Raw genomic sequence first — 24132 nt, forward strand, 5'->3', positions numbered from 1 at the left:
TGTATTTACGAAGACTCTCAAAGCCTAAAGCAGAAGTGTACCATCTCTCCTCCACACTGTGAGCTCTTTTAGGGACAGGGAAGCGCCTCATTCCTATTCAGCCGACCATGTGGAAAACTACAACTGACTTCCGAATGGCAGGCACTTCCTAACCACGGCTGGAAGACTGGAGCAGCTTCTTTCTGCATGGGTGATAAAACGTGTCCAAAAAGAAACGCACATAAAGGCATGTAAAACTTAGCAGGTAGGATATCAGGCAAGAAACAAACTACAGATCAGATTTGAAAAGGACATGATCAGAAGGAACAAATGGAAACATTCCGAAGTCCTGTCCTGGAGCACTAGTTACTCGCTGCATGCTGTTCTGAAAATGCAAATACTGAGCAGCCCCAATGACCAGATTTAACAAACCCATCACCAACAGCCAACATGACCAACATCAAGTAATTCTGTTATCATTCCCAACTCAGAGGTGGAGAGACTGAGGCTTAGAGTCTCATGCCAGAGTCCACGGCAGTAAGAGCAGATTCAAATCTAGGCCAACTCAAGTGCACCCAGCGGAAGCCCCCCGTGCCCTGCTCAGCAGAGACAACAGGGCAGGAGGAAGGGGGGGAGAAAGGAAGGTCCATGCCTCTGTAGGGACCGCCTGGTGGGGAATTCAGGTCCCTCTGCTTCCTGGCCCTCTGCTTCAACCAGGGGAGTTCACAGCACAGTTCTTGTTCTGAACCCCAGGTAGGGACCATAATCCTACCGCTCCCAGCAACTGCTGGTGACTCCTCTGAGCAAAGAGCACTCTGCCAGGCAGGACCAATCGAAGCCCACAAAGGCTGGAGAACCAGGCTGGCAGGCCCCTCCTTTTCTGCCCCCCGACCACAGCAGCCCCAGACACGCGGCGCGGGAGGACGAAGAGAACCTGACCAATGAGGGAGGGTGAAGCGCCCAGCACCCTGGGCCACCTCTGCGGGTCCTTGGGGAAAGGAGCCAACAGTACAGATGCGTGTGGCCAGGCCTCCTCCCATCTTCCCCCAGCCTTTCCCCTTGTTCCCTCCCAGCCTGGAGAGGGAGTCAGGCATAGCCCTCCCCACTCCACCTACCCTGCTGCTTAGCTCCTCCTGCCCCCTGCCCCCAGTATACTCAACCTCAATAATACTAGAACCCACGTTCATCCCAACAGCCAACCCCCGGGGACCTTAGCCGACGTTCACAACCTCAAACCTTCCCGTCATAGGCAGCGGCGAGGCTACATTGTGCATGGATGCCTTGGTGCGCCCCCACTCACTGCGCTGGGCTAGAGGGGAGCCCCTTCTTGATCCAGGTATCACTGTTAGGTTTACTTCCTCCTGCACCCCGGGAGGAAACCAAGTCCCCAGTCTCTCCCTGACTCTGCCTTCTACAAAAGCCCAACCACCAGGAAGGAAGCCAACGCCCAGGAATGCCTCCAGGTGTCCTTTGTTCCCTGCAGCACCCGCTCCACGACCCTCTCTCCCTACTGTCCACAAGACAGCCTCCCACCTTTGGAGGCCAAGGATTCCCATCTGAGGGCTCTGAAAAAAATGTAAGGTCCCGGAATCCCTTGAGACACTGGAAAGCCAGATTCTTTTTCTATAGAAATGCATATATGACCTTCCCCATCCCATCCCCCATCGCCTCGTGGGGTTTCTGGGCTGATCCCCCACCCAGGCAGGAAGCCTCAAGAGGTCCATGGTCTGAGTCAAGCCCTCCAGCTTTGTCTCCTAGGCAACGGCTGCTTTCTCCTTCCAGCTACACATGGACCAAGGCAGGAAGATCCCAGCCTCCCTTCATTTCTGGCATCCCAGCAGCTAGCCCTCCTCTCCATCCCCACGCACACAGGCACCTCACCCTACGGAGCTCATTCCACTGCATTCTTTTGAGGAAGTGAAACAGCCCTGAAAGATGACCCTCACCTGCTGATGGGAAGCCAGGCCACACTGGGCCCACCACTCGGGACACTTCTCGGTGTGTGGCCCTGGGTGCCCCTGTGCTGCTCTCCTGCCTGGCCCCACAGCAGGAGCGTACCTGTCAGTCAGGTGTGCATTTAAGAAGTCGCCCTCCCAGGGCAGCCTCCTGCCCTCTGACCCTGCTCCCAGTCTGTGGGGCAGGGAAGTTAGGACTTACCTGATTCTCCAGCCCATCCCTTCCGGCCCACGAGCAAAACAGGACAAGTGGCCTCAGCTGAGGAGTGCTGGTTGGGCAGTGGTTCCCTACCTGGTTGTTCATTAGAGTCACCTGGGAACTTTTTATTACCAAGGCAGATACCACTGTGGACCACACACTCAGAACCTGGGGATAGGATTAAGCTGGGATCTTTTTTCAAAGCTCTCCAGGTGATTCTCAGATCCAGATAAGGATGAGAACGAAGGGGTTGGAGGGACCCAGGCAGGGGGCGGCCTCCTAGGGGAGGGTGAGCTGGGAGGGAGGCCCAGGCTGGCCCCTCACCCTCACAGCTCACAGCCTACCTCCTGTGAAAGGCCAGCCCTGACCTCAGGGTGCATGGGTGGGGCTCCCCAGGCCCCAGACACATCCCCCTGTCTGGCTCACCCAGCTTGATCGCCTGCCCAGTGTTCTCTGGTTGGGTGGTCAGCTCCTTGCAGGCAGGAGCAGGTCAGGCTTGTTCAGGCCACCACTCCAGAAAAGCATCGGCCACACTGTTCCCCCACCCTAACCCCTGGTGCCCAGCTCATTAGCCCTGAGTTGAAGAAAGGCCCTCCTCTTTCGTGTGCTTATAGGAGTGGGACAGGGTACTGTGGAGGATGTGGGAAAGAAAGAAAATGAACCCCATGGAGCCCATTCTTGCAGGAATTATGCCCTCAGCACCTTCCAAGCCTCCCTACTTAGGCCTCTTTTGCTCCTAAAACAAACCCTTGCAGAGAATGTGACTCACTCTATCTTCAACATGCACCTACTACACAGCAGGGGCCAACGAACTTGAAGTCATCAGTTGACAGTTACAAGACACCGTCCAAACGCTGCCTATTAGTCCCCCCAAAATAGCTTCACTAGCACAGGGACATCTAGGGGCAGAGACGTAAAACATTCTCCCAAAATGGTAACAGGATGTTTCCCTGATGGCGTTGCCCAGGGCCTTGAAAGAGCCAGGAGCGATTTCAAATGGGCTCCGGGCTCGTGTCAGGAGCAGGAGCTGCCTTTGGTGGGACACAGGTCACCAAACCTGACCCACCCAAATCTTCAGCACTGACATCACCGCCGAAAACGAGAGGTTTGTTTACGACAAGGTCTCATATTCCTGCTTGTTCTTTACCTAAAAATCTGAATTTCCCATGTGGGTCCTTACACATCTGTATCAACAAAATCACAATTCGCCAAGATACTGAAAGCACCAACAATTTCTGAGTTTAAGGAGAAGAGACAAAGAAATCAAGACAACAGGAAGAAGGATGCAGGAAGATGTCACCAGTTTGCTAGGACGTGGGCCTCAGGAGTCAAGAGTCCCTTCTGGGGGCAGCGGCTGTGGCCAAACCCAGAGCAGAGTCTCGAACCCCTCAGCCTTATTTCCCAAGGGGCCTGGGAGTCCCTGGTGACTCTGGTGGGCTGGTCCTGAATATCCCAGCTCCTCTGTCCTCACCATCTTGTCAACCCCACCAAGGCTGCAACCAGTTCCCTCCAAGGATGGTGACCTGCACATACAACATCAAGGCACCGACTTTATCTTTTAAATGCACAATGTGCTGGAGCCAAAAACAAAACAAAAAGCCTCTCCAAGATGCTTTCCTGAAACACACTAGGCTGAAAAAATGGAGCCCCATTTCCTCTTATTTTTAATTTTACATTGGCTGTGTTTATAATAAAATAGAATAACTTATTTATTTGCTTACCTTACTTGGAAAGACAATAAATTGGAAAGGCTTCATAAATCTCACAGGGAATTCCTTTCAACAGGGACTGTCAGCAAAAATCCGTAAATAACCTTCTGCCAGCCTCTAGCAATCACCTCCACCACGTTCTTTTTCCTTCCTGCTTTTGTACTAATCTTCTAGCAAACAAATCAAATCACACACCAAAACGTTTTTATTCTTATCGAGGTAAGGCTCACAAAACATCCGGAGTCCACTGGGGCTACTCACTCACGTGGCCTCTGAGAAGACTCAGATGCAGAGAAGACCCCAGGGGACCACAGGAGGGGCACCTCTGCACCCTCATAGCCAGCCACGCTCCTCTCACTAACTTACAAAAACAGAGGTGGTGATTAGCTTCAGAAGCGGAGCCAGAGATGCTCTTCTAACAACTGCAGCATTAATTCCATCTGGAGCAAATCATCTGCAAAGCCCTAGACACACACATGAGGAAACAAAGTCCAGGGCAGGTTGCTGATAGGTCCTGGTGCCTCCTCCCACCCGGACTTGGCTGGTGTCCACAACGCAGCCTCCGCTCACCTGGCTCCCTTATAATCTCAGTGTCGCCGGAGCTTCTGGTCAAGTGCACTCATCCTGGAGCCGACTGAACCAAGGGAGCCAACGGAGTCACGCTGGGTGATTCGAGACTATCCCAAGCAACACGGACCTCATGCGGCAGGTCCTGTCCCCACCACGCTGACACTTGAAAGGCAACTGTTTGAAACTGGTTCAAATGGCTGTGTTTGACTTGAAACACATCCGCGTTTGACGGGGCTGGTGAAAATGACCTTCGGCAGTTCAGAAACAGCGGAAGATGGACAGTCTCACACTGAGGTTTCAAGGACTGTGCTAAAAATAAGATTAACTAAGAGGCAGAGAAGGAGGCTCGTGGATAATCAAATGTGTAAGATTGGAAAGAGCCGCTGTAATCAATTTACATATCAGGAAAGGGTAATTACCATAAGCAAAGGGAAAATTTCTCCAAGCCAAATGGTTAAAAAAAAAAAAAAAAAAAAAAAAACAGACCAGCAAACCACTACCCAAATAAATGTAAAACAAAAATGTAGGTTTCCAGCCAGGATGTCAAATGCCTTTCAGGCTCCAGAACTACGGAGCTTCACCCTGCGACCTTGATTCTTGGGTGCAAGATGACGAACTTAAGAACTCCAAACATACCTGTGCCCGTCCGTCTCTTCACTCGGCTAACTGTGCAAAGGAACCGGCTTCTGATGAGTCCCACTGTGGTTTCCATACAGCAGCTGCCAAAGAGCTGTGTGTTCCTGGGAAAGTCACTGAGCTTCTCTGAGTCTACTTTGTCTCTAGCCGTTACTATTATGCATCCACCAAATACATCTCCATCTTCCCTGCTTGGCACATTCCTGGCACTCAACAGACAGTAGATACTATTGGCCAGGCGAGGTGGCTCATGCCTGTAATCCCAGCACTTTGGGAAGCTGAGGTGGGGAGATTACTTGAGGCCAGGAGTTCAAGAGCAGCCTGGCCAACATGGTGAAGCCCTGTCTCTACTAAAAATGCAAAATTTAGCCGGGTGTGGTGGCGCACACCTGTAATCCCAGCTACATGGGAGGTTGAGGCATGAATTGCTTCAAACCAGGAGGCAGAGGTTCCAGTGAGCCGAGATTGCACCACTGTACAATCACTGTACAGCCTGGGTGACAGAGCTAGACTGTCTCAAAAAAAAAGATGGTAGCTACTATTATAATTATTCCACCAAATTAATGTATTTCTAATATTCTTGAATGAGGGCAGAGGATTTTCTTAAGTGGTCCCCTTTCAAAGTGATTTAATACTGCACACCCCCAAAAGACTGTCTGCCTTGTTTTTTTCTCGACTGTTCATTAGCCCCTGTTTTTTGGACTCTGGGAGCTTCCAGCCTAGGCCAGCTGGGCCTGGGCATGTAATAGCAAAAGCTACTCACCTGAACAAGCACCGCTGGAGGGGCTCTCAACTCACTTCCCTCCAAGTCAGCTGGAATTTTTGGATCCACCCAAGGGAAGCAACTTCCCCACCCAAAGTGTGGAGATAGATGTGGAGCCCCAGAAGGGTTCTGGGAAAGCATCCTGTATCCAGGACACCAGGAGGCCCTGTGGCTGCCTAGAACTGCGGCCCTACTGTGCTCACAGCTGCACATCACAGAGCACAGGTGGCTGGTGACCTGTGAAAAGGTCCCCAGATCACCTTTCCAGACAGTAAAGAACTTTGCTCTCACCATCCGAAAGCAGACCGGTGGCCACACACATTCGCAACTTCCACTCAGCGTCCAGCACACCCCTTCCCCAACCCTTGCTGAACTGTCCCTGAACCCTTAATAAAGACACGATGGGGTGTCCACCCACCTTTCAGCTACTAACCCCATGTACCCAAGTGTCCTCACACTACACTGGGAAGCCCCGCTGAAATCTGCTAAGCTATGTATGTCTTTGGAGGGTATGTTTCCATCACACTCACTGCATGGCAGTTTGTTCACAGACGACCACCCAGAAGAAGCCAAGAATGCTTAGACATTAATTTCAGGCCAGGAATCAAGGTCACATTTAGTCTGAGCTCAAAGGCATCAAAGGGTTTTCTCATACTGCAAATGCATGCATACAAGATGCACCGAGATCACGGGAATGCCAGTCAGGGCTGGCCAATCACGATGACTGCCGCTTAAACCTGCCCTCAGCCTGACTGATGTGATGAGGGAAGGGGACAAAGAATGAGCTCCGAAAGGACATTTCGGGCAACGTCCAGAAAATTAGCAAATGCAGTGATCCCCACTTAACAATTTTACAAGTTCCAAGACTCATTTCAAGTTTCTCCCAACTGAAAGAAAATAATATCAAGGGCCGGGTGCAGTGGCTTACGCCTGTAATCTCAGCACTTTGGGAGGCCAAGGGGGGTGGATCACCTGAGGTCAGGAGTTCGAGACCAGCCTGGCTAACATGGCAAAAGCCCATTTCTACAAAAAATATAAAAATTAGCTGGACATGGTGGTGGGTGCCTATCATCTCAGCTACTCAGGAGGCTGAGGCAGGAAAATCACTTGAACCCAGAAGGTGGAGGTTGCAGTGAGCCAACATCACACCACTGCACTCCAGCATGGGTGACAGAGTGTGACCCTGTCTCAAAAAAACAATAAAAAGAATATTAAAAACCATGACGTGGCTGGGCACGGTGGCTCACACCTGCATACCCAGCACTTTGGGAGGCCGAGACAGGCAGATCACTTGAGGTCAGGAGTTTGAGACCAGCCTGGCCAACATGGTGAAACCCCATCTCTACTAAAAATACAAAAATTAGCCAGGCCTGACAGACTGGCTATAATCCCAGCTACTCGGGAGGCTGAGACAGGAGAATCGCTTGAACCTGGGAGGCAGAGGAGAGGCTGCAGTGAGCTGAGATCACACCACTGCACTCCAGCCTGGGTAACAGAGTGAGACTCTGTCTCAAAAAAAAAAAAATAAATAAATAAAAATAAAAACAAAAACCATGAGGCAATGAGTCAGTTGCAGCTTATATCCCAGAGTGCAATAGGGACTTCCTGCCAAGCATCTCCTCTGCTGGGCACCTGGGCACAAGTCTCCAGTGCCTTCTCATTACCTCCTCCTGTGAGAGGAACTAGTGACTAGCGTCCTATTTGACGCATAAGGAGCTGGCGGGGTTGAAAGTGGAGCCCAGGACTGCAAGCATGGCCATCTACCCTCGGGGCTGGCACCAGCCTCAGGGCAGCTGACCTTCCCCACCTCAGAAGCTCTCATTCCTCTGGGCTTTCCACAAACCACCCTTCTTGACCACAAAAAGGTGGCCATCCTGACTGGTCTCTACCTTCAGGAAAACAAATGGGGACCTGAGGGTGCTCAACCACCCCAGACCACCCAGAAGTCACAGGAGCACGGAACAGCAAGCAGGGAGACAGCACACAGTAAACACATGGCAAGCACACAGTAAACACACAGCAAGTACATGGCAAATACACAGCAGGTACACAGCGAGCACACAGTAAGCACACGGTAAACACTCAGCAAGTACACGGCAAATGCACAGCAGGTACACAGCGAGCACACAGTAAGCACATGGCAAGCACACAGTAAATACACAGCAAGCACACAGCAAGTACACAGTGAGCACGCGGCAAACACACGACATGCACACGGTTAGCACACTGCCCGGCTCCCTCCAAAGCCACTTCCCCCACAGAGAAAGGAGAAAGCGGCCCTGGCCTGGCAGTCACTCACAGTCCCTCTGGACCTGGAGCCAGCGGCTATGGCGGACGAAGAGGCACCTGTTCCCAGGCACTTTCCAAGAGGGGCTGGTGGGACACAGTGTGGAGAGGCAGCTGTTGTGAGTGTCCCTGGGGAGCCCAGGGAGCATGGCCTTAGATGCACCAGGGCCTGCAAGTGTGGCCCAGAACTGCCCACTCTTGGGTTTGCGGGGGACGGGGGCGGTTTGCCTACTTTGCGGAGGAGGTGTTTATCTGCTGGTTTCAGACACGACTCACACTGCAGTGACTGGCTTTTGGTCCGACCTGTCCAGACGAGCCAAGCTCCTGGAGTCTCAGGCATCCCTAGGATGGCACTGGGGAGACGAGGGGTGTCATCCAAGCCAAGTCCATCTGCTGTGACCAGAGCACCCCTGGGGCTCACGCATAATCCTTGGATATTACAAATGTCCTGGAAATTACTGGCCTCTCACACCAGCATCTACCAAACTCCTCACACTTCCTAGGCTGGCCCTTCTACTATCAAAAAGGAGTGATTTCCTTAGGGGTGGCTGGAGGCTGGGAGTCAGGGCGGGGAGGCAGGAACTCCATAGGAGCACAGAGAACTTTCCTCGGTGATGGGATGGTTCCGCAACCACCCGCTGGCGACGCCTAGATCGTCAAGACTGGCAGAACTGCATGCTAAAGGGTATTTTACTGTATATAAATTATTTCTACATAGGATTTTGAAAACTTGATCCTTCTCAAAAAGCAAATGATAAAATTAAATGACTTGCTTTATGCAGTGAACTGTGAAATCCTCTGCGGCCCCCAAGAGCTTTGCAACTGAGGGGTGGCTGAGCCAGCACACACCCCACCAGGCTTCCTTGAAATCAGCAACACCCAGAAGACACCAGGAGGAAGGATTCTGTGATGCACATGCTCGCAGAGGCTGCCTGAGATGCAGCTCCGCTTCAGACGGTTTACTCAGGGAAAATCATTTCGTTACCTCCCGTGGTTTAGTGGCCAGGACGTGGGAGCTGAAAGGACACGCGAACTTGAAAGGCTCCTACCTTGGGTTCCCTCTCCCACATTTAGCCTCAGCACACCCCCTTCAGCCTAACTCCAAACCTAATGTGGCCACCTCTGCCCATCCCAGCTCGCGGAAATCCACCACTGTTTTGCTGAACTCCAGATAAACCCTCCTTGCTCTTCTTCCCTGTAGCCCGGCAGCCCCCCACGACATCCCGCACACAGTAGGGGTGCACCTTCATTCCACAGGCAATGTTCAGAAGAAGCAAATTCGCCTCAACCGGCCGGGTGTGTTGGCTCACACCTGTAATCCCAGCACTTTGGGAGGCTGAGGCAGGCCGACCACTTGAGGTCAGGAGTTCAAGACCAGCCTGACCAACATGGTGAAAACCTGTCTCTACTAAAAAACACAAAAATTAGCTGGGAGTGCTGTAATCCCACCTACTCGGGAGGCTGGGAAAGGAGAACTGCTTGAACCCGGGAGGCGGAGGTTGCAGTGAGCGGAGAACTCGCCACTGCACTCCAGCCTGGGCTACAGAGTGAGCCTTCCATTTCAAAAAAAGAAAAAATTCACCTCAATGGCACTGCATTATCACACCATGTAACATGCTGAAACCCTATGTCTAAAATATTGTATACCTATTTTTTTTTGATTTACTAAATTCTAAAGCTTTTCTAAATCTCTAAAAGGTAGTTTCCCCAGTAATGCATAACTGCTTAATCGGGAAGTGTACAAAACATAATTACACTGCCTAAAACTACAATATTGCTTATGGGAATATCTCCGTTCATGCATTCCACTTTATTTTGTATTTAATCTCTATTAAGATGTCTATGTGAAAACGGATAGGTATTCTTCATAAACACCATAAATCATAAAGTCATTTCTTTGCTAACTCAAGTCCAAAAGCAGCCCCAAAAGAAACTGCCAGGGCCCCAAAGACTATCACTTTCCATATTCAAGCAGACAAGCTCCTTGCACAGAGGCCTCAGTGCAGAGCCCCAAAACACCTAGCCCTGGGCCAATTAGTCAGGTCATAATTTCTCTCACCATAAATGGCTCTGCATGCAACTCAAAAAGCACCCAGACGCTCCCCAGAAAGCAGTCACTCAAACCAAGAAGAGCAATTCCTTTCTGCTCAAGACCCCAGTTACAAACCTCCTATCAAGGGGCAAACAGAGTCCCTTAAATCCTTCTTCATCTAAGGACACCTGTGGATGGTCTTTCATGTTCACCTTTCAACACGGGGGACTCCCGCCAAAGGCTCCAGACTCTTGAAACTGGATTCTCCTGCTTCCCTTCTGGCCTTCGAATTTGCACCCACCCGCTCATCCCTAGAATAGGGTTATGTGAATACACAACCATTCTCTAGACGGCCTGGTATTGGTGGAGGAGAACCAGTTCGGATCTCTCTCGATCATTAATTAACTGTGAGCCCAGTCTATGCGGCTTGCCAATTCCTCAAGTGGGAAATAATCGCACTGCCTCACAACAGGGTTGTTACTAAAAATAAAATAAGCCAATGTATAACAAAGTACTTCTGCAAACAGAAACAAGCTAGGTTACCAGCCTCGCTGAAGCCTACTAATTAATAAATTCCCTGATCAAGATAAAAAGGATTTGCCACAAAACGAGTTCACTCTCAGTTCTAAAACAGCAGGTATCACTCCCAAATCCGCTTGCATCATGATGAAACAGGCTAGAGGCACAAGTGAGGGCCTCGGGGGCGCTCCTGAAGGTTAAGCATATTTGCCTGCAGTGGGAGGTAAATGCACCTTTTACTGATCCATGTTCTTGCTCACACGGGCCAATGTTAAAAACATCAACTCTGTGGCATCCATCTTTGACTTGTGTACATAGATAGTAATAGTGTGCTTCACTGAGCAGTTCAGATTTTACTAAAATATAATCTGCAAAACCAATTTCTTTTCTAGCAGGTATGCTCTGACACTGCCCAGCCTCATCTCAATACACACTGCTGCCCGGTCAAGAGTGAAATGTCAAGTGCATCTGAATACGGAACTAGCTCCAATTTTATCAGACACCCAGGAAATTTCCTCTGCCTTCCTAGAAATGCCTGGTAATGTTGGAGGGTGGAGAATCCCTCTTCAAAGAATGAGGATGAGTACAGCAGAAATCCATATTCCAAGTTTCAAATAATTTAGTGGGTTATTTGAGTTATATAAAATCTTCTTTCAACCATTTTTCATGCCAAATGTTCAATAACTAGACTCGAGTGTGTGGGTGTGTGTTGGGGGAGTGGTTTGTTTTTGAAGAAAGCCAGTCTGTGTGCTGCTGTTGGCAGTTTCGGGCTGGCTGCATCAGGCACCCCCTGGAGGAGGTGGCTAAAAATACAGATGTTAGGGCTTCTCCATCGGGACGAAGGGTGGGGCCCTCAGGAGACTCCTGGCCAGGGGTGCCTTGGGGACGCCCCTGCTCCAGAAGCCAACCTTTTGAGCAGCCCCAACCCCAGGTACCAGGGCCTCTCTGGGGACTGACTGAGTCACTCGTGAAAACCACCAAGCCCACCCAAGCTTCGTAGTATTAAAGGTATCTGCTGTCCCTTGGGGCAGGGTAGGGCAGGGCACGGCAGGGGGCCAGAGAAGGTTGCTAGCACTTATCTGCTCCCTCCTGATAAAACAGGGCACAAACAGCCACTCCCTGCTAGGAAGAAGGCACAGTTGACGGGAGGATTTGTCTTTCTCAATGACATTCACGCCACCGTAACTACTGGGATTGCCATGAATTCTACTACTATCACCACCACCACCACCAGCACCGCTGTCCCTAATAATAATAATGGTAACAAACAGCTAGCGTGGGAGCACTTCCCACATGCACCCACATCTTATTCATTGTGCACACTCTCCAGGATTTGCAATTGAAGAATATGACATTCTGGCCCCAGACCCCTGGTCCCTGGCCAGCTGAGATGCCCTTGCATTCCAGCATGGGTGGTTTCCCAAGGGCATTTTCAAGGACCATTTTGCTTTTCCAAGTGAGATTTTTTTTTTTTTAAATTTGAGACAGAGTTTCGCTTTTGTCGCCCAGGCTGGAGTGCAATGGGATGATCTCGACTCACTGCAACCTCCGCCTCCCAGGTTCAAGTGATTCTCCTGCCTCAGCCTCCCGATTAGCTGGAATTACAGGTGCCAACCACCATACCTGGCTAATTTTTGTATTTCTAGAAGAGACTAAAATATAATCTACAAAACCAATTTCTCCAAAACTAATTAGAAGAGACAGGGTTTTGCCATGTTGGCCAGGCTGGTCTTGAACTCCTGACCTCAGGTGACTGGCCTGCCTCGGCCTCTCAAAGTGCTAGAATTATAGGTGTGAGCCACCATGCCCGGCCCTAAGTGAGATTTTTTTTTTTTTGGAGACAGCGTCTTGCTCTGTTGCCCAGGCTGGAGTGCAATGGCACGATCTTGGCTTACTGCAACCTCTGTCTCCAGAGTTCAAGCAATTCTCCTGCCTCAGACTCCCAAATAGCTAGGATTACAGGTGCGCACCACCACGCATGGCTAATTTTTTGTATTTTTAGTAGAGACAGGGTTTTTGCCATGTTGGCCAGGCTGGTCTCAAACTCCTGATCTTAGGTGATCCACCTGCCTCGGCCTCCCAAAGTGCTGGGGTTATAGGCATGAGCCACCCCACCTGGCCTCCAAGTGAGATTTTTTAATAGCATGAGTTGAATCCAAAGAAACTGCTGGTCCATGAAATGACCAGCCCACTCTGAAGGTGACAAACTAACTGCCGGACAGGCACCTTCCTTACCCCACCTTGCCATTTCACGCACATGACCTACTATTCACACCTGGAGCCCCACAGGAAGCACAGAGCAGTTAACACTGGCTGGGTGGAGAAAAGGTATTTGAACATTTCAATCAGAAGACATTTGGTGATGCTGTACGCACATGCGTACTGTGCCTGGCCCCTAGTGGGTGCTCAGTCAGTATCTGTGAATGAATATCCTAGGAGGACATGATTAATTACCACCCCATTGCCAGGGCCTGGGGTCAGGAACATGCTCAAACATCACAGCAGATCTGCCACCCAGCTGCACCTGGTCCAGTTACCACAGCTGCTACTGACTGAGCACCCACAAGAAACCAAACAGGATGCCACCAAGCAAGTCGACAGCCCTGGCCACTGACCGGCAAACGCACCCATTCCTCAGGGACCTGGGAGGGTGAAGGGAGCTATGATGACGTGTGCACAGAGGGAAGGGCAGACACAGTTCCTCTTCCTCAACAAATATGCTCCTCGGAATGTGGCCTGTCATGCCCACGTTCACTGTGGTTTATGTACTCTATAAAGATGGTACTGAGGCCTCAGTAGAGGAGAATTCAAACCTGAGCGACCCTTCTCAACAGGCTTCACCTGGGCAGGGCGGCTGGGGCAGCACTGGGCCCCCACCCTGGCTGCCCATCAGGCAAGGCAGTTTTTTTCTTCCTTCTCCAGGAAGAGAAAGTAGGTCTTAAATAGAAAGTAAATATTTTACTGAGCGTTTCTTGGAGTGACCTAATACGTAGTAACATCCCACAGACTAAAATTAACCTCGTGAACAGTTTTCAGTTCATTGCTTTGGGCCCCAGGAATCAATGAGAAAGAAGACGGCTGCTCCCAAACTAAGCCAGCCCCACCAGCCACTCCCCTTCCCTACCACAGGGCACGACATCTTCCAGGTATTTTTAACATAGCACCATGACAGGCTTGGCAGCTCACACCTGTAATCCTAACACTTTGGGGAGGCCAAGGAGGGAGGATTACTTGAGCTCAGGAGTTCATGAGCAGTCCGGGCAACATGGCAAACCCCATCTCTACAAAAAATACAGAAACTAGCCAGGTGTGGTGCCCTGTACCTGTAGTCCCACCTACTTGGGAGGCTGAGATGGGAAAATTGCTTGAACCCGGGAGGTCGAGGCCGCAGTCAGCCGTGATTGCGCCACTGCACTCCAAGCCTGGGCGGCACGGTGAAACCCCCATCTCGGAAAAAAAAAAAATTCCAACAAACACATACGGTACGTCAGGCCAGTTCTAAAGGCTTTAGAAACACTACTTCATTGAATCCTTACAACACACCTTCTCCTTACCCTCATTTTACAGATTCAGAAACCGAAGCCCTTTGCAAAGGCCTCCCAGTGTGGGAGAGAAGTCCAGCATTTCTTTCCATCCCTTCTTTGCCACACTTCCTTGTTTTGCCTCTACTAAGCTCTAGGAGGGCAGGACCATCTCTCCTTGGGCCGAACCTCAGTGTTTGAAAGGAAGAAAGACATTCACGACCTTCCAGTGGGACCTCTCTGGTCACCAGCCACCAAAGTGAGCACAGCAGTTAGCTCAGCGCTTTCAAAGTGCGCTGCCGGGGCCCCTAGAGCAAAACTTTGGATCTGAGCCAGGACCCTGACATGCCAAGTAACCACCAGGTTGCAAAACTCCCAGCTATGGGCGTGACCAAAAAGGTGGTCCATGTGCTGCTGCAGCCCCCTTCCCACTAACCACAGCGAACCCAGGCTCTCCCTCCCACCCTGCCCGCTGCTCTAGAAGACAAAAGAGAATTAGGAAAGTAAACTCCTTTTTAAGCTTCCTTGCTGAGAAATATTTTAAAAGACTGCTCTGAGGGGCCAAGTAACATACGGGATTTGCTTCTAAGCTCTCGGGCCTGACTGGGACACAACCAGGGACCCAAAAGCACAACTGGGTTGAGTCATAACCCCCCTCCCTTCATCCTCTACGGACATGAGAGCCTCAACTAAGACATTCTCGAATTTACCACAGGAGTGTCTTCCTTTGCCCACTATTTGGAGCCATGTGGCCAATTTAGGATAGAAAAATATTACCCACTATTCAAGGCCTTCCTTAAATGCTGAGGAAGACATCACTGCAGACACAATTCCAACTTTAATTGTGAAATCTCCTGGCTTTTGTCACTTGAAGCCTCATTCTTAATGCTAGGCTTAGTTGAGAAATGAGAAGGATGTGTGCAAGTGGAGGAAAAAGAATCCTCAACCCTGAGTGAAAAGCATGCGCCGTGGAGGAGCGAGGAGAATGGACACTGCAGATGCTAGGGCTGGGAAACAGGGTGCTGGGGAAAACTGGCTCGCTGGCCTCAGAGCTGCGGCAGGTCCACCACTGCGCCGTGTTCTGCTGGAGGAACCTGGATGCCAGCTCGGTGGATCTTCTGCCCAGCACAAAGGATCCCTGAAACCTGGAACAGGACAGCGGACACACCATAGACACGACATGGGCTCTGGAAGACCACTCACAAGGCCCGGCTCACAGGAAATGACCATTCATGGGAACCTGCACGCCGCAGTCATTCTCATGCTTAGATGCCACTTTCCAAGCAACAGCCTCTGAGAAAGCAGCTTCCCCCTTCTCAGTGTCCCAGTGAGGCACCACAGAAAGGAGAGGGCTGGCCCAGGGATGATCCTGGCCCCACCACCCTCTTCCAGGTGGAGTGAAGCGGAATGGAGACCTGTTTAAAAACTGCAGGGGGCACTTAAAATAGGCTGACTCTATTCATACCCAAGCTGGAGATGAGCCAGGACACCGGGACTCACATGACTGATTTGTCAAGAGACTCCTCCCAGCACTTCCTTGAGTCATCCACAAGACAGAGCAGAATCCAAAGGCCAAGATGGAGGCGGGGGGCACCCAACATCCACACCACCCCCGGCCCCACCGGAGCCCCAGCGGAAACCAAGGATTTCCAGAAGACACATGTGCTCACAAGTACACACGTGTTCACAAAAAGAAGAGAAGGGTTGTAGAACAGGAAGGTAATCTTATAAAGAAAAGCCTGTTTTTCAGGAAAACTTCCACCTTGTGGGGACCTTACCCTCTATGGAAAGCCAAGGTCAACCTGGGAGCTCCCGCATCACCTGCTCCGGGTACTCTTCCGGTGAGTTAATCACCCGAGCGGGGCTGGTCTCTGGATTTGAAGACACACCCAACTCTGTGCCATTCCCTGTCAGTTCTGATAGCCTCTTTGAAAAGAAGGCTGTTCCCTTTGTTCAGGAGTATTAATTCAAATTCCTTTCTAAGGCCCACACCACACGGATGCAGGGGAGCGACCCAAAGGAAGTTCACCCGGCAAAACCTAGTTTCTCCCTGGTTTTCACAGGAGTGGTGCAAACAGACTATCACAGTTAGGAGAAATCCTAAGCATCTTCCCTGTCTCTTGACCCCCAACTCCCCAACGTGGAACCCACAAACCAGATCCTATTTCAGGTGTGCACATGGCTCCAGTTGAATGCCAGAGGCAACCAGAGTTGGGGAGGGGTGCATCCCATGGACCCAAGCCCTCCCTCGAGGGAGATGGGGGGTGGAGGGCAACTGAGATCACACTATCCCAGACCACAAACATGGTCTTACCTATTGATGAAATGATACCTGGCCACTAAATCCAATTTTACCACATGAAACCCTAAGCACTGTGAAAGCTACACACATAACCCCAGGAGAGTGTGCCCATGCGTTCTTGGAGTGTGGGGTGGTGCTGCATCAGAGACACACAGATGAGGGCAAGGGAGAAACAGCTTGGGAGGAAAGGAGTCTAGTCTTGGTTAGTGTGGCAAAGCCATCCCCAGACATTCCCGTGTCCCAGTCAAAGGCCACAAGAAGCCTCGGTCAGCCACAGAGAAGCCAGAGCCAGGCGAAGTTGGTAGTAACTAGTCAGACTTAATTACCTAAGCTCCCTGGCCCTGACTCTTCATTGGTAAAACAGTGACTAACTATCACCTGTGCCTCTGCGAGGACAGCGCTGTGCTTGGCCAGGGCTAGAGAGCCGATCTCAAGGCAGGTGTCTGGCCTTTTCCTGGACATAGTGAGTCTATGATCCAGAGTCTGACCCACGTATTCAACGGGGACTGCCTCAGGCTTCCAAACAAGAGCCAGGCTGTTCTGAATATTCACTCCAAAAGTGCAGTGAATGTAAAACATCCTAGAGCAGGAAGTGATCTAGAAACCCCTCCGTGGCATTGGATTATGACTTCCCAACAAAATGATCACTCATAAAACAGGGCTGACTTCTCATAGCTCTGTGTCCTGGAAAGCAACTCTGGGCCTGAGAGAAAGATACCTGTATCTGAGCTCATTTGATTCCTGGAGAAAACAGGTCAGCTGCAGGAAAGTCTTTCACCTCCCCTGAACTGTAATTTCACGGTAGGCAAGGAAAGAGGCTCACCCCACGCAGGAAAGAATTCCTCCTCCCACCACGGAGTCATGCCCAATCCACTCAGTGGTCCCCCAAATGCCTCCTCAGACATCACCTCACCTCGTGAAAATGAAACGCAACAACACACAATGGCCCAGCGAGCTAGTGCCAGACACTAAGTAAGTGCTCAAGAAATGGTTGCTCTCTAGTTACTTGAATAACAGGTAGAGCGCACTTGAATGGCTGCATAAATTTCTGGAGCACCAAATTAAGTCTGCAAAACGTAGAGGCGAACACAGAAACTCCTCCATGGAGAAGACGAGGGCAAGACGAAACGGGCCAGATCGCACCGTCCTACCACTCTGCGCTCGGACAACCTCTAGTCACATGCCTCTCCAGGCTTCAGGTGTTGGGAGCCGCCGGGGTGAACAGCAGAGAACGCAGCAGAGGCGCGCAAATGTCATTCGTCCTCGACGTGGAGTTCTGCTGAAGGTCTCAGTGGCCCTCGCTGTTTCCCACAGCAACTGCCACTGCGCTATTTGTACTACAAGGAAAACACCCAGATTCGAAGGTTATCCAAGAACCGTGGTCACCCCCAAACACTGCCCAGGAGACGAGATCCCAAGCCGGTCAAGTGGAAATGATGCCGCTGTTTACCGTTTGCTTGCAACTCAGCCACCATCGCGCAGTCAATCAACGAACCTCACCACTCACCACGACCCCAGGAGTCCCCATGAGTGCCCGGAGTCCGCGACCACTGCGGGATGGAGGCGGCTCTGGCCTGGTGCAACCAGGTCCCTGCCCCTGCTCTGAGCCTCGAGTGCGGGCTGGGAGCCCAACCTGGTGTCCCGCGTGGTCTCGAGGCTCCTACCTTGCCGGGGCCTCGCGGACCGGAGAGGGGCCGGCGACCCTGCTGGCTTGAGGCGGCGTCTAGCTGGACCCCCGCCGCCCCGGGTCCGAGCGGCCCCCCCCAGCACAAAGGCCAGCGGGAGGAAGGAGGAAGTGGGCACGGGGGCGGGGGGGGGGAGCAGGGCCCATTCTCACACCTCTCAACGACTTCCCCGCAGCGGGAAGCGGCTCCATTTACAAGTGTAAAGGCGAGGCGCGAGGTGGGGGGGCCCGGGGGTGTCAGATACCGCGGCCCGCGGAGGGGCCAGGGTGGGGCCGCCAAGTGCCCTGCGGGGGGAAGAGGGCACAGCTGGGGCGGGGCCGCGCCGCCAGGTGTTCTGACCCGCGGGGGCGGGGCCTCCAGGTCCACCCGCCGGGAGGAGAGGGGCGAACCCCAGGGATGGAGGGGGCTTCACCTGGGGCTCGGGAGCCAGGAACCCCGGGACCCCGGAAGCCCGGACGCCAGGAGGCCCGTCCTTGCAGCAGGGTGGGGCACCCCCGCGGTCCGGGAAATGCAGGAGACCCCGCCCCCTCCAGGTAGAGCCCGGCCAGGTGTGGCGGGCTGGCGTTCCCCGCAACAGAAGGTCGCGCAGGACACCGGAAGTCGTCCTGGAGTCAGTCTGAGCGGATCGCAGGGGTTCCAGGCGCCCCAGGCCCCCCACACCGCGAGTCACAGGAACAAGGAGGAAAAACAGCCTCTTTATGACTTGGGGGAGGCAATTCAATATTTCTTCCTGGCATAAAATAGGAATTGCTCTATTTACCCAGCCCGCAGGAGCGTCGTGAAGATTAATGACTGTGAAATGTTTTTAAGATCAAAAACATTCCCAGATTTTACTTGTAGGCACTTATATGTGCATATTGGTATCTGTACAGCAAAATATACTCTTTATTGATTGCCCTCCTAGTGTGACTTCTATTCCGTAATCTGAAAGCCCTGAGATAAAGGAATCAGGTCTGTCTCTGCATGCTCCTGAAACACTAGGAAATAAGGGTAGGAAATGTCAGGTCAGCTGGGCATCTACGCTGAGCCTCTATCCAGTCCGCAGGGCAGTAGAGCAATCCAGAATGCGGACCACAGCTGAACGTCTGGAGAAAGGGAAAAAACTTTAAGATTATTGGTCACCCTCCACTGGGAAGAAAACACAGTATCCTCCCCAGCTCATTAGGAGGTGCTCCCAAAGCCTGAGTCTCCATCAGGGTCTCGGGTGTTTGCAGAGCCTTGGCTGGCACTGGGAGCCAATGGTCAGCCAAGTTCTGCCTGTGCCAGGAGCCCACGCAGCCCATCTGGCCCGGCAGCTCCAACAGCAAGGCCTCCTCCCTGTTCCGAGCAGAGTAAGGCCACATGACCGCACAGAAGACAATGTTGGGCTTCCCAGGGGTGTCTCCACTCCAGGCTGAACATTCTCAGTTCCCTCAACCGTTCCTGGGACATGGCTTTAAGAGCTCTCTCGGGCCCTGCCCGCTGCTGGCGCTGGCTGTACTCCAGGTGGGCAGGCCTGGGAGCTGGCTGCAGCAACACCAAGTGGGGTGTCCAGGATCCAGATGGATTTGCAAGAACTGCCCCCACCCGTTCCCTTGGTCTCCCTGGACCTGAACAAGCAGCGGATAAGCCGACTTTGTTTGCACTTCTAGACTGCACTAAAGACCATCCATCAGCAAAATAATAAACTCACAGCTAGAGCTCATTTAAAAGGAAAGGTGCACAAACTCCTGGCCTTTCACCCCCTCCAGCAGAGAAACCTCGAATGCTCTGTTTTCCCCTCCAAACTCTTCCCTTCTCATTTCCCCTCTCCACCCTCCCGCTGCCACACACACACCTGGGGCAGGTACAATACTATCACTTCCAGGTTAGATTCTGGCCACTTACACCATAAAATGGTTCTTTGCTAGCCTCATTTTATAGATAAGATTTTTAAATTCCATCTTGGAAAAAGAAAAGCCCCACTAGGCCAGAGGAGTTGATCTCCCTCCACGGTCTAGGTCTTCGGTTCCTTCCAGAGAAACTTCCTCAGATTCCATGACTCCATAATGAAGTTTTTGTTTGTCCTGGGCCTGGACAGATTGCTGGAGGCCAGATTTCAGGCATGGCTGGAGCACAGCCACGATAAGCTGGACTTTACAAGCCCTGAGCTCGCTTGTGCTGCAAGAAGACCTACACACACTGTCTCTGTGACACATCCTTTAACGTGGCCCTTCCAGGCTTCTGCCACAACGTGGGCTGGAATGAGACACAGAAATATTGCCACTATTTCCAGACAATCTTTAAGGCAGCTGACAGTTTCTTTTAGTCATAATTAAGGATTTGTTTTAATGCAAGAAGCACATTTCTGCTGATCAGAGGAGAGCTTTGGAGGAAGCACAAATCAGCAATACAATGGAAGGTAAGTATTTTTGTATTTTATAAATGAGAAGGATTTTTAGAACCCCATGGATGAAAAGCCCAGCCCTCCCTCTCCCCCCTCACCCCTGCCTCCAGGGCTTTTCTGGACTCACAGAAGACAACAAAACCAAAGGCAAGGCTGGCCACCACCAGGATCAGGGGCAGACAACAGCAGCTATTCAGGGTTCCCATCCTTTAAACACCAACCAATCTTTGGGAGAAACGAAGTCTCTATTATTACCTAGGACAAAAGTCACAATTCTCTATAGAAACAAAATCATCACTTGTCCCATTCATAAGATCCCAACCATTTCATCACAATTTTTGTGAATATTAAGCCAACTCTAGGCAACCATCTGTTAAATTTAGTTAGGTAAACAGCTAAAGCAGATCACTTTCTAAAACATTCACTGAGGGAGGGACTAGGCATATACACATGCAAACTACAACTGGTTCTCACCGAGCGTCGTTGCTAAAAAACTGAACAGGCTTCAGACACCAACAATGGTTAATGATCTACATATTATCTACATATTCCACTTAAGGTGAGGATTAGAAAGTGAGGGGCCAGGAATGCACCTCCCTTAAGCTACAGAGTTGGTTCCACTTTGGGACCTCAGCTCCCACGTGGAAGGAGAAGGGCTTTGTGAATGGGGGAGGAGCTTTTTCCGAAACAGCAGCAGCTACGCAAAACATGAACATCCAGCAAAAACTTATTTTAGCTGCATTCTCCCTAATGCTACCAACAGATTAAAAACTACTTTAAAGTCAGGAGAGGAGTAAAAATAAACACAACTTCCTCCTGTGACTTAAGATGCCTCCTTTCTGAAGTTGAATATCATTTCCTAAAATCACATTTCGAGGGGGTAGAAAAGGTCTGTTTACTTTCCTTGAGGAACTCTTACTATCTGCTGTCAAAATCGTTCCTCAAAAAAGCAGATTACTGAGAAGAGAAAGCACACGACGTTCCTTAGCAGTCCAGAGAAGACCACCTTCTAAGAAAAACTCTGGAAAGGGGGCAGGCCAAATCTCCATGCCCGGCAAAGACAGATGAATGTGCCCCTGGTTCCCATCCCGTCCACAGCTCCTGAAGTTTCTGTGTTCTCCAGCAGTTAGAAGAATGAAGGCGAAACTAGCCCTTGGCTCCCATGGTCAACATTCCACACAAACAATGGCCTGGCTCTCTCCCTATTGTACATTCTGTATTCATTTGTGAATCCCCCCCCCTTTTTTTTTACACAATGTGCAAAGCCCTTCTTTTCACAGGCGAAGTTCTGAATGCCCAAGTGCAGCCATAATTTAGGCTTTAAACATTAATAATGATAGCTAAAAGCAAACTCCAGATTATGCCCAAACATTAATTTGTGAATATCATTAGAGTCACACTGATGGCTTTTGGATACTCTCCATTAAATCATGATCAAAAGGGCCACTGAACACCTTTAAAATGGTTCTGAAGTTTTTAGCAATTATTAAATATAATTTTCCAAACCCCAAGATAGGATTAAAAAAAAAAACTCTTTCATAAGTCTTTGATACATATTCCATCAAACACAGACTTGAATGAAAATTAACTTCAAAAGATGAGGTGGGGAGGAGAAGCCTTGCATTTTCCCTTCTTTCCAGGAGTGCTGTAACTTTAACTTGCAGCAGCGTAAATTAAGACACGCTTACCAGCTGTAAGGGAGAAAACTGATATCTGCCAGGCCGCACAGTCTCTAAAAGTGTATCCATTCCAGCATTTCATGTGCCCACTAATAAGTTTTCAGCAGGGAAAGTTCACACAAGCATTCCTCCCCTAGCAATTCATAGGAAGATTGCTGGGGAAAAGACACCCCGAGATTTCACCACATGGGTCACTTCCATTAAGTAAAAATACTTCTTTTTCCAGGGACAGACACACTGCCCTCCCATTTTTTAGTTACTACAAAAATATGTTGCACCCTGTGTAACAGACCTACCATCCCAAAGTGGAAATATTACCTGAGCTGTGTGCCCTGCCCAACTGATAAATTTCCCTTCCCAACCATGTGCTGTATGAATATATATTTGTGGCCTGATTCAGGGCCACAGGACACTAGGGCTGCTGCTTTTCCCTGATATTAACAGAGGGACCCAGGCTGCATGCACATACATTATGATGACAGCCCCTCTCTATGGAAATGACAGTGGTAAAAAAATGACAACTGGGGCCACCATTCTACCATTGCTGTAAACTCTTTAAATTTTTTCCATTTAGGGAAAGCGTTAAGTGCAAAGGGTATAACTTTGCTTTCAAAAATGATTCATGATGTTAGTGAACTGTTGGCAAATGGCATTCTGGTGCTAGATCTCAGCAGGGCTACTCCCTCACTCAGAGGTGTCCTTTTTGGTTTTTTTTCAATCCGTGAATCTCAAGGATTTCAAATAGTGTGAGCTGTTTGTATTTTAACAGCAATGGTAACAATAAAAATATCATTTTAAAATCCAGTGCACTGCTTGTTCAGTACATACTACATATATTCATCATTTCTTTGCCTTGTAGCTGGCTACTCAGAAACTATAAAGTTGCAGGTTGATTTTCTGGTTTTGTTGTTTGTTGTTGCTGTTTGTTTGTTTCATTTAATCTCTCTTTGAAACATTTTCCAGACTTAAAAAGTAAAATTTCTGGAGTTTTAAAAGTTAAGACTGAAGTTATTGATTATTCTCTGAAAGGGTAACTGACAAACTAGTTAATAATTATACAGATCGCAAGTTTTACTGTTTCATCTTGTGTACACGACCAGATTAACAATGGCAGGGAAAGCACACACAACTTGGCAGGGACAGGAACAGGTGTGCCCCGACTCTCAAAAGGCCAAAATATCTCACCAAGTATGTCACTGGTGTGTTTTTACAATGGCAGTAGTGTTTGTTTTTAACTAGCCAAACGTTCTTACTTTCTTAACTTTAGAGAGACGTACTTTACGAATATCTTTCTCTTCACGGAATTGATGATTCAGTTCCACACATAAATTGCAACTCGTGCAAGGAAATGATTTTTAGGGACAATGAGGCTTTTTAAAATCAGTTAAGAAAAGGTAATTCACCCTGCCCCTCCCCGCAGGAGAACACCCATTCAAGGGTCAGTTTCAAAGCTCCCAGGCGAAACCGTAAATAACTCACAGGGTTCTGCATTCAACCTGCAGACTCTTATTAAGGTACAATTAGAGAGGGGGTTGTCAGGTGGGGGTTAAAAAAAAAAAAGAGCGGGGGAAGTCGGCATTCTTTACCTTATCTTTCTGAACAGGAAAAAGAATTAAACCCAAACCACCTAGTCAGGTTCAAAACAAGCTCCAAACCCAAGATCTTTTAATTCCCTCTAATAACTGCTTTCCACAGGGATGTAACTGGGGTCCCCTAGCCCTGGGGCACAAAAAACCAATCAGCGCCATAAATTCCCTTTGCCTTCAACCCTCTCTCCCTTTTACAGGGGGGCAGGGTGGGGGGAGGGGGTGACCCAACATCAACACTTACACGCTACAGAAATATACTGGCTTATTTCCTTTGTTTGCTCATGTTATACTTGATCAAGTGTGAACGATTAAACTGGTTTCATTAAAGGCAAGTGCATTCACG

The 24132-nt window shown here is 50.1% G+C and overlaps 1 protein-coding gene across 15 annotated transcripts in view; it reads right to left on the minus strand.

Annotated features, from left to right (window-relative positions):
• CTBP2 (C-terminal binding protein 2) overlaps positions 1-24132 on the minus strand; it is a 172762-nt gene that overhangs the window by 145289 nt on the left and 3341 nt on the right. The window lies entirely within an intron of this gene.

Source organism: Pan paniscus, chromosome 8 (assembly GCF_029289425.2).
Source record: "Pan paniscus chromosome 8, NHGRI_mPanPan1-v2.0_pri, whole genome shotgun sequence".
NCBI lineage: Eukaryota > Metazoa > Chordata > Mammalia > Primates > Hominidae > Pan > Pan paniscus.